Genomic DNA, 12,188 nt, shown 5'->3' on the forward strand with positions numbered 1-12,188 from the left:
ACTTCAGATAAATTGTGTAACAATATCCAAAATAACTTGTGATCTTCATCATGAACAGAAAACAGTGCTAAGAGAGGAAAAAAAATCACTTTTTGACATGTTAGAGAAACAAATTTTAGAAACAAACTATAACATTCTGTCTAACATGGACAACTGCTTGAAAAAGAGCTAGCCTGATGGCATAGTGAATGTCACAGTATGCAACATGTGAGAAGCATGTTTTTGTCAACACTTTTGGCAGGATTTTTACTGTAATCCAGTTTTGTGTCTGCTAAGGGGGGATGCTTCTCTCTGAGAGAGAAAAAAAGACAATCAGCTACCTCTGACCTCAGCAGCCTCTAGTTAAAAATGGAATAGCTGGGAGAAGCATACATAGCTTAATCAGCTATTTGGGTTTTTCTATTTGAGATGAATTCAGGGATTTAAAGAAGAAATAATTTCCTGAGTTAGCATTTACATTAAGTAGATGCTTTAGTTTCTGCATTTCGAAACACTGAACTTCTCACAATGCTAACTAGGCTAATAATTTATATTTCTGTTTGAAGAGGTGACAGACTCAAGCTTACTAAGAATTTTAAGACAATGGTTGAGGGGAGACCTAATGATCTTTCTCTCTAACATCACTGTTCAAATTACCTAAACATGCCCCCTTCAAAAAAAGAGTTGGGCAAATCTTTAAAAGATGTATATGGAACACACTAAGGAAAGTAAAACATGAGTTAAAAGTGTATGGTGTGCAGTAATGAATAGCTAGACAGCACAGTGAATGACGGTTGAGCATAGAATCAGAAAGACCCAAGTTCAAATTCTGCCTTAAATACTGACTTACTAGCTATGTGACCCTGGGCAAGTACTTAACGACCCTCAGTCTCAATTTCCTCATCTGTAAAATAGGGGAGTTATACTTGGTAATCTTTAAGATCCTTTTCAGCTTGAAATGTACGATTCTATGAAGGCTTCACTCACCTAATGAAGAGATTAATGAGTTACTGAAACATATGGAAGACTCCATTATGTCAACTTTGCCATTGATAACTATTATTTAAGTAGTTGGCATATTTTGTTGACTGGCGTATTGATTTAGTTATACATTTATTAAAAAATAAAGTATCCTTCCTATGTGGGAACTTACTGCTTAAAGATTTATTATGATTTTCATAATTGGTGAAAACAATTTATGTCAGTGTTACCTTCCCTGTTTCAATTATGTCTCAGATAATCAGTCTAAATACTCAAGTGTACATGTTGCAAGTTAATATGGATGTTATTGGCACTTCCTAGAAACCAGGAAGTTCTCCAAAATAAAAATATCTTAAAATGAAATAATATTTCATCAAATTTTTGCCTTCAAGGATCTTTTCTTTCATGAATATGAATTCTAGTGATCTCATCTCTGCTGTTTATTCTCACAACTCTTTGTTTATATCCGCCATGGCACTCTTTACAATCAATCTTGCTTAACACTTATGTGCATAACAGGTCCTTAATTCCCTTTTAAATTTTAGGTTTTTTAAGGACAGAGTCTATCCTTTACTCATCCAAGAACAGGAATAAATATTCAATAAATGGTAACTGAATGAAAGTACAAGTTTAGGGAAGTTCCTGGAATAAAGTAAGTCAACGTTTTATTTATCTAAGTAAAACGATGTCATCCATGGATCACATGGAGATAAATTGATCCCTGGTGACAGGAATTTCATGTTGAGATTCTAGACCTTGAAGGTTATATCAAAGATAAGTCTTAATTAGTCCAAATAAGAGAGGTCTATTTCAACAGAATTCCTTGGTATTTCTCATTTGGGCGGCTTCTTATATTACAATAACTAATGAAGCCATGGTTCAATTCTGACAAAATTCTGAATTCTACTAAAAGTTAATTAAGAATCACCTTGCTAATCCATAAGTCATATGTTAAAAGCAAAACATAGTGATAAAAATATTTTCAAATCAGCAGATCTTCTGTGATTGTACTGACTTCACAAAGCAACCGTGTTAAGAATTTAAGTATTATGGATTTTTTGGTGAATATAATGATAAACGTAAACATCACTAGAACAATTCACAGAGACGACCAAAACTGAAAATGGACCATCTCAAGGGAAAGGACGAAGGTGAGCGTCATCCTGAATAAGCATTCAGTGATTCTGTCATTGGTAGAAGTCTAAAATTCTAAAAATATATTCACAAAGGCAATTTTCTTACTGCTGAATTCACTTTTGGAGAGTAAAAATAAATGTCTGTCATCTCTCCCTAACCTCCAGCACCCAAAAGGAAGAGATTCTCATATAAATTGCAGCAAGTGGCATTCAGACCTAAGCCATGATTCTATGAAAAACAGAATGGAGAATTTATTCACAAAATCACTGAATGGCAGCTACAGAGGAATGACCACACAGTCATTAAGCAGGTCATGTAAAACAGGAAAATGGTGAAGGAACCAGGCAAGTTGTAGGCTTCTTGTTCCCTGAAGGATAGAGATTACAATGCTTAGAAATTCCTGAAGTCACAGCATGAATTGATGAGATTTTAAAAGCTATATAACCAGCTTGCGGAGTCTTGTATAACTAAATAATATTGAGTTTGAAGTTGCTATTTAGTCATTTTCTCTCATATCTCATTCTTTGCGACCCTATTTAGAGTTTTCTTGGCAAAATCACTGAAGTGGTCTGCCATTTCTGTTTCCAGTGGGTTAAGTGACTTGCTCAGGGACACATAGCTGGTAAGTGTGGGAAGTGAGATTTGAACTCATGAAGATGAATATTCCTGACTCCAGGTGCCATATTCTATCCATCATATCCACTGTGGCACCTACCTGCCCCTACTGTTGAGTTCAGTATGTATTAAGTCCCTACTGTGTATCAGGCACTAATGCTAACCACTGCTGATACAAAGAAAGGCAAAACACAGGCCATGCCTTCAATGAGTTCATACTCTAATGGGGAAAGACTATGACTAAGAAGAAGTTTAAAAAAGAGTCGGAGGGAGAGAAGCATCAGGTATGAGGCATGACAAAATCCTACAGCAGAATGGAAATTATGAGGTGGCTGCTTTGGTCCTCCTCCTTAAATGGACAATCTGAGAGGAGCACTCTGATATCCAGCCCCAGAACCTCTCCCATCAGAGAACTGATAGGGACAGGAGGTACTAGGTTCCTAAGGGGGTGTGAGTTTCAAAATTGTGATAATCTTCAAGAAATATGAGTTTCCGGAGATAATGAAAATCATAGCAACTGGGTAAGAAATGATGAGTTTGGGCCACAGTACTCAGCTACTAAAACATTTTTCTCTTTAAGACCAAAATGAGATATTTTATATAGAAGTAATCATTTATTTAAGAATTTCAACACCGTCAGAATCTTTAAAAATCTTGAAAATATTTTATCCGCATCATCTTATTCTTCATTTTCTATAACAAGATTTTAGAGAAATGAAAAACAATGTGTTTGTAATAGAAATCATTTAGCACTCTATTAAGAGTGATCATCATAACAGAGTTTGTGCTGAGATGAATCATTAATGAGAGGAGGTACTTAAAAGCATTCTCAGTGATCACAGTACTATTTTGTTTAGCTTTGGAAAAATCCGTAGAAGTCCATTTATAATTTAGGTAAAATGTGTGATTTTTAAATTAAAATTTTGAACAGGCATTTTTATGACATAACACAATAGTGCTTTTGAGGGCTACTCAATGTTTACAAAGTCGATAGGCTAAAATAATCTACTTATTAAGTGACTGTTTAATTACCACTATTATCAAACTTATAAATCTGATCATCTTGCTTGACTGACATGACTTCAAAAACAATTAAAGCTATAAGCTAAACATTTCACTTCTTTAAAATTTATGTTTCTGACTAACCTAAATAAGCCCTCATAAGTCAAGACTAGAATGTTATTAATCTTAACCTCTGGTAAAAACACTAGAACACAGAAATAAACTACAAGTCAAACCCACATTATCCCTCATTAACCACAACCCACAAAATCCATTGTGTTTATTGACTAAAGCCATCATCTCAAAGGCTGAAGCATTTCTCTGAAATCTCAAAATTGACCCAATTTTCAAAGTAGACTGACCCCCCAAGGGATACTTCACATGCTCAAAGTGTAGCTAAGTATAGTGAATGAAGCTTAAGTAAGCAGCCTGCTGATATCTAAAAACTTGACAACACCATTAGATTCACTTTCTCAAAAACAGAACTAATTTAAAAGTAAATTAGTACAATCTATGAAATTACTCCCTTTGTTTTACTGGTGAATTGAGATTACCAAGCAAAAAAGTGAGAATCTGTAATAAGAAGATATTTTCTTATCTCCCATTCTCAATCTCAATTGTTCTGATTATTAATGGAATCTATAAACACTAATTTGAGAAATTTGACCAGGTATATTAGGTGTCTGGATTTTGCAAGTTCTTTCCCAACAAATGAAGCACATATGCTAATTTTTTGGAAGTGGTAGTTTGAGGGGATGTAAACACTATTCAAAATTCACATAAAATGTTCTTGATCCACTCCCAAATAAACTGAAAAATCAGTTCCCAATCATAATAGCTTACATTTAAATATCACTTTATGGTTTACAAAGCATTTCTATTCTTGTAGTAGGATTATGAGGAATCAGCCCACTTTTACAGATAAAGAAATTGGGGCTCATAGGTTTAGTGACTTGTACATGATGAGACACTTAGTAAATGGCAGAGCAGGAATTTAGATTACTCCTAAGCGCAGTGTTTTCTTTGTTCTATTTTCCAAAAGCATCACAAAGCCCCTCATTCATGGTACTTTTTGATTATTCTATTTCTTCCTGTGGTTGTCTCCAGAGTTTCCAGATTTAACATCACCAAAGAAAAACAGAAAAAATAAAAACACAAAGAATAAAAATAAAATCACTTTCTTTGGGAAACTTCTTCAATTACTTAATATTAGGCATATCTCTGATATATCTTTTATTCATGTTGTCTTTCCTGTCAGAGCTCCTTCAGGGCATGGAGGTTCACTTTTGACTTCTTATTCCTAGTGGTCTAAGTCAGTGCCTGACGTGTTAAATGTTTATTGATTGACTTTTCATTAAGACCTGGCTAGAATATGACTGGCATAACAGTCATCCTAAATCCAAACGACTAAAATACTAAAAGCACAGGAATATTAAAGATTGCTAAAAGCATAAATGGATTGTAAAAGATGGAAAAATGCTGTATGTAGACGCATATGATCTAGTTAACTCAAATACAAAATATCAAAGCAACTAAGGGCCAAAAAAAAAAAAACCAACCCATCCATCTCAGAAACATTTCTTAAGTAGTTGCTTTGTACAAAGAGCCACTCTGATACCATGTCACGCAAAGTGCCTGGCATATAGCACATATTTAATACATTCCATTCTTAATATTTGATGATTGATTGATTGGCTGCTTGTGAAAACTGCACCATGAAGCTGGAGATGGGAAAGGAAAAAATAGACTCTTTGTACTCCCATACAGTTTAAGGAAGAAGACTATTTTTATCCTTTCAAGACATGTCAGAATGTCTGTCCAGCAAGTACACATATGAAAATGATTTTAGTACATAAATATATGGAGGTGCTTTGTTAATAAGAACATAAGATTTGAAGTCAAGAAGATCTGGAATCAAAATCTGGCTTTTATAAATACTAGTTGGCTGAACAGGGAAAGGTCACTAATCAGCTCAATTCCTCAGTTTCCTTGTCTGAAAACAGGAATTGCAATCTTTGCATTACCTATATCACAAGATTATAGTAAGAAAATATCTTACAAGAAAGCACTTTGAAAATGGCAAAGTACCAAATAAATGAATTTTTATTAGTTTTGCTAAAATAGGGTAAGAGCCCTTACACACACACACACACACACACACACACACACACACACACACACACACACACACACACGGGCAAAACATCCTTTATGCTCTTGCTATTTTCACTTCAGCATGAATTGTCATAAAACATACTATTATAGTCATTTCAGCATGCATGCATTTTCCTCAATTTCTTTTTTTTTTAATCTATAAGGAATGTTTCTTTATACATACACACAAAAAAATCATCCCACAAAAAGCAAACCATTGAGATGCTGAATTTTTCTACTATTTTGGATGCATAATTAGAAATTTAACTGCTTAGATTATACTAAGGCTTGCACCACTACATTTTTACAAGGTTCATTAGCCTAATTATACACTTAATTAAAATAAACTCAGTCACACATGTTAACATTTTCAATCCTAAGTATAAATTACAACCAATGATAAAACTGAAAATAAGTAACAAATGTTTTATTGACATCTAAATTGGCTGAGTTAGTCTGAGTTTTGCTTTGATAATGTAAACTCACTACAACTGCCACCCAGCTGTATGGAAATGATCATAATTTATCTTAATAAAAGCTGACAGAGTATAAACACCACAAATGTCTAAAAGCAGAACTCTGAATAGGCCAGAATGGCATTCAGTAACCATGGAACAGTGCACAGAACACTTCACACACGGAGCTTGGGTAAGTCACTAAATCTGACCACGAATGAATACAGTCACTATTATAGATGACAGTGACTAAAGAAGTGGAACACTTCAAAGGAAGTTTAGGAAATATTGAAACAAAGGTTTTCTAAATCAAATCATTATTCACAAAGTAGATGAGCAAGGTAACAAAAAGAAGACAAACAATACAGATTTTGTTAAGATTATAGACAAACACCAAAGTTCTTTAATTAAAGAGATAGATTATCCTGAATTATGCAATATACTTTTCCCTCCTTTAGAAAATACACATGTTGAGGTATAGATTCATATACGTAGAGAGACAGAATAGCTAGTGTTGGGGCAGAGCTAAGATGGTGGAGTAGAAAGACATACATACGCTGGTTCTCCCCCCACAGCCCATAAAATACCTGGAGAGAGGGACTCCCAACAAACTCTGGAGCAGCAGAAGTGGAGAACAACAGAGTGGAGGAGATTTCCAGCCCAGGGTGACCTGAAAGGCCAACTGGAAACGTCTGTTGCACTGGACACGGAGCAGAGACCAGCCCAGCCCAGCTTTGGCCACTGAGGACGATGCCTCCGGGGGTGGAATCTCCAGTCCCAGTAGCAGCGGTTCACAAATCCCTCAATACACAGGTGCCAAAGGTCAGTGACAGGGTTTTTACAGCTGGCCAAGAAGGGAGAAGGGCCTTCCCATAGCTCTGGCCGCAGGCAGTGGCCACAGAGGCCACATCAGGCAATAGTTCCCACAGCAGTCAGCATCCATTGTTGGACAGTAAAACCCCTGGGGACACTTAGCAGCTGATTTTTAGCTCAGCCCTATGTAGAGGCCCTGAAGCAGCTGATCTTTTCTCTCACACTGAATAGCGGCCCTGCCCCTGCACCTTATCTGAATCTCAGCCCCCAGTGCTGGCTTGGCAGAACTGGAGGAGAGGTGGTTATGAAAAGGAAACTCTACTAAGATTCTGGGCACAAAAATCTCTGGTTGCTCCACACCAGTGTACATGTTTGATTGTACCACCTTGGAGGAACTGAGATCTTACAGATCCCCTATTCTTGAAAAAGGACTTAAAAGTCAAGTAACTGGTTGGGAAAATGTCCAAAAAAGGGAAAAAAATAAGACTATAGAAGGTTACTTTCTTGGTGAACAGATATCTTCTCCCATCCTCTCAGATGAGGAAGAACCATGCTTACCATCAGGGAAAGATATGAAAGTCAAGGCTTCTGTATCCCAAACATCCAAAATAAATATTCACTGGTCTCAGGCCATGGAAGAGCTCAAATAGGATTTTGAAAATCAAGGAGGAGAGGTGGCGGAAAAGTTGGGAAGAGAAATGAGAGAGAGATGCAAGAAAAGCATGAAAAGCAGGTCAACAACTTGCTAAAGGAGACCCAAAAAAATGCTGAGGAAAATAACACCTTGAAAAATAGGCTAACTCAATTGGTAAAAGAGGTTCAAAAAGCCAATGAGGAGAATAATGCTTTCAAAAGCAGAATTAGCCAAATAAAAAAGGAGGTTCAAAAGCTCACTGAAGAAAATAGTACTTTAAAAATTAGAATGGAACAGATGGAGACTAATGACTATATGAGAAACCAAGAAATCACAAAACAAAACCAAAAGAATGAAAAAATGGAAGATAATGTGAAATATCTCACTGGAAAAACAACTGACCTGGAGAAGAGATCCAGGAGAGACAATTTAAAAATTATGGGACTACCTGAAAGCCATGATTAAAAAAAGAGCCTAGATATCATCTTTCATGAAATTATCAAGGAAAACTGCCCTGAGATTCTAGAACCAGGGGGCAAAATAAATATTGAAAGAATCCACCGATCACCTCCTGAAAGAGATCCAAAAAGAGAAACTCCTAGGAACACTGTGGCCAAATTTCAGAGTTCCCAGGTCAAGGAGAAAATATTGCAAGCAGCTAGAAAGAAACAATTCAAGTATTGTGGAAATACAATCAGGATAACAAGATGTAGCAGCTCCTACATAAAGGGATCACAGGAATTAGAATATGATATTTCAGAAGTCAAAGGAACTAGGACTAAAACCAAGAATCACCTACCCAGCAAAATTGAGTATAATACTTCAGGGGAAAACATGGTCTTTTAATGAAATAGAGGACTTTCAAGCATTCTTGATGAAAAGACCAGAGCTGAAAAGAAAATTTGGCTTTCAAACACAAGAATGAAGAGAAGCATGAAAAGGTAAACAGCAAAGAGAAGTCATAAGGGACTTTACTAAAGTTGAACTGTTTACATTCCTACATGGAAAGACAATATTTGTAACTCTTAAAACTTTTCAGTATCTGGGTAGTTGGTGGGATTACATACACACACACACACACACACAAACACACACAAACACACACACACACACTAACGTGCGCACATGTGCGCACATTCACACAGAGACAGAGAGCACAAGTGAATGGAATAGGATGGGATCATATCTTTAAAAAATGAAATTAAGGGGTGAGAGAAATATATTGGGAGGAGAAAGGGAGAAATGGAATGGGGCAAATTATCTCTCATAAAAGAGGCAAGTAAAAGACTTTTCAGTGGAGGGAAAAAGGGGGAAGGTGAGAGAAAAAACATGAAGCTTACTCTCATCACATTCAACTAAAGGAAGGAATAAAATGCACACTCATTTTGGTATGAAAACCTATCTTACAATACAGGAAAGTGGGGGAGAAGGGGATAAGCAGGGTGGGGGGATGATGGAAGGGAGGGCAATGGGAGGAGGGAGCATAAGGGGATAAGCAGGGTGGGGGGATGATGGAAGGGAGGGCAATGGGAGGAGGGAGCAATTAGAAGTCAACACTCTTGGGGAGGAACAGGATCAAAAGAGAGAATAGAAGAAATGGGGGACAGGATGGGGGGAGGGAAATATAGTTAGTCTTACACAACATGACTATTGTGGAAGTCATTTGCAAAACTACACAGATATGGTATTGAATTGCTTGCCTTCCCAATGGCGATGGGTGGGGAGGAAGGGAGAAAGAGAAGTTGGAACTCAAAGTTTTGGGAACTACTGGTGAGTTTTGTTCTTGCATATAACTAGGAAATAAGAAATACAGGTAATGGGGTATAGAAATTTATCTTGCCCTACAGGATAAAAGAGAAGATAGGGATAAAGGAAGGGAGGGATGTTAGAAGGGAGGGCAGATTGGTGATAGGGGTAATTAGAATGCTTGGTGTTTTGGGGTGGGGGGAGGAGAGAAATGGGGAGAAAATTTGGAACTCAAAATTTTGTGAAAATGAATGTTGAAAATTTAAATAAATTTAAATACAAAAAAAAAAAAAAGAATAGCTAGTGTTGACAAATTCTATCACCCTTTAGCCAACCTAGCAAGGAGCTTTTCTTGGTCCTTTGACAACTGAAAACCATCATACAGTCTGACCTTTAAGCCATGCCAGTGAGATGGGACCCAGCAACGTAAGCAGGCTGATGATATGGCCATCAACAAAAGCAGAGTCAACTCTGTGCCATAATGTAGCACCAGTAGAGAAACAGAAAACATAGAGGAAGCATTGTAAATGTTTTCTGATGGAATCAACATTTTTATTTCATTTAAATAGCAGGCTTCTGAAAATCTGTGCAATTTAATAAAGCACAGGTTTTCACTTCGATCCAAACATATCTATAATAGAGCTAAAGTCTGCCATTGCGTTAGCAAGCATAATGGGTGTAGACATAAGCGAAAATATTTTAATGGTTTTCTGAATTTATTTTGAACTTTGAAAAAACATAGTAGATCAACTGTGGAAAAAATATCAAATAAAAGAAATCTTTCAAAGGATGATAGGAAGAAGAGTAAGATGCGTTCAGTTGTGGAAAAAATAGCATTTACTGTGAAGTAAAACACTCTGTAAGAAAGTGATTATTTCAGTCCTTTCTCCCTAGGTGGGTAGATAGCTCCAGGCTCAACCTCCTACAGACAGAACAAGAGAAAAGAGGAATAGTAAAAGAAACTATGCATCAAATTTTATTCTGTGAAGGGCTTAGGGGAAAAAAGGGGGGGAGGAGCGGGAGGAAGGGAAAACAGACTCTTTAAAGTGAATATTAAATACTTCCTGGGAGTACAAAAAATGTAAAAACAACAAAAAGCAATTCATTGTAGGAGAAGCAAAGCATTTAAAGCATAAAGGGGAAGTCCTCTAACTAATGGGAATAAGAAAAGGGAATAAATATTCATAGTTTATGATGTTCAAAAGGAACTTCTTAATTTGAGAGTGGTGGCAAATAAGGCAAAAGTAACTACCAGCCAGTGGTGGCTGCACACATCTATAACCTCTATTATTACTGGAGGACACTGAGGTAGACGGATCCCTTGAGTTCTGAGCTGCAAGAGGCCTGAAGCCAAGCAGGTCAGTCCTTACTAAGTCAAAGCCTTTGTGGCGAGGTCTTGAGACTGAGGAGCCACAAGTGTCCTAAGGAACCAGTTACAGCTTCCTTGTAGATGTGGATGTTATACTCCCAGTCTGGGCATGATAGACAGACCCAGTCTCAAAGGAAAAAAGGAGGAGGATGAGGAAGAAGAAGGAGAAGGAGGAGGAGGAAGAGAAAGAGGAGGAGAAAGGGGAGGAGGAGGAGAAGAAGAAGAAGAAGAAGGAGAAACTATCAGTAGAAGCTGGTGAGAGCAAATGATATCTCAGATTTTGCAGGTGAACTTAACTTAAAAAGTGAAAGGTCAGGGGGAAAAGTATAATGCAAACTTCAACCTGGAGAAAATTCTCAAAATTATTTTTAAGCTATGAGAAGCATGTCCAATCTGAACTACAGAAAGGTCACAATCTTCAATATTTTATTAAAAATAATGTTACAAGGAAATACAATAATGGAAACTAGCAATTAAACAAGCTTCCCTGAAAGGCTCCTGTGACAATTGAATGAACCTCTTTCTCATTCCCATCTCACCTAGACTCCTGCAACAGCCTCCTGATTAGTCTGAATACTCCTTAGTGTCTTCCCATTCCCGTCCACCCTATACATTGCTGCCAAAGTTATTTTCCTTAAGTGTTGATCTAAACATGCAGCTCCTATTTCCTCTAGGATAAAATATAAATAGCTTTGTTTAGCTTTTAAAGCCATTCACAACCAAGCCTTAAACCCTTTCCAGCCTGTTTGACATTGCTTTCTGCCGGTACTCTGTGATTCAGCCAAACTGAATTTTTCTCTCATTCTCCCATGAGACACTCCAACTGCTGTCTCTGACTATTCCACATTTCAGCAATATGCCCCCTCCAAGTACTCCCTTCTGTTAGGGTGTAGTTCAAGCACCATGTTCTGCGGAAAACTTCTTCTTGACTCTCTTACCCTGTCCCAACTTCTAGGGTTCCTTCTCCCAAACCATCTTGTTTTTCACCACTCTGTATATATTTGCATCCTGGGCCATCTCCAGTCATCCTGATGAATATCTGGTTACTGGATCTAGATGGCTCAGGAGCAGAAAGTGAGGCTGGTGATCTTGCACAATCCTCCCTCACTCAAAACAAAGTCAAGTGCAAGTCACGTCATCATTTCTCTGATGGCATGGTCTTCTTTGGCAATGAAGGATAAACACAACAATTTTTGTAGTGCCACAACACAAATGAAATGGTTTGTGGCCTATCCAGTTATCACCAGCAACATTTTACAGGTATCTGGGTACTGGACTTTTAAGAAAGTCGCCTCTTTTATTC

The 12,188-nt window shown here is 37.2% G+C and overlaps 1 protein-coding gene across 21 annotated transcripts in view; it reads right to left on the bottom strand.

Annotated features, from left to right (window-relative positions):
* The window catches only part of PARD3 (par-3 family cell polarity regulator), a 728,954-nt gene that overhangs the window by 290,186 nt on the left and 426,580 nt on the right, over positions 1-12,188 (bottom strand). The gene's annotated exons all lie outside the window — the stretch shown is intronic.

The sequence above is a fragment of the Notamacropus eugenii genome, chromosome 3, assembly GCF_028372415.1.
Source record: "Notamacropus eugenii isolate mMacEug1 chromosome 3, mMacEug1.pri_v2, whole genome shotgun sequence".
Classification (NCBI taxonomy): Eukaryota; Metazoa; Chordata; class Mammalia; order Diprotodontia; family Macropodidae; genus Notamacropus; species Notamacropus eugenii.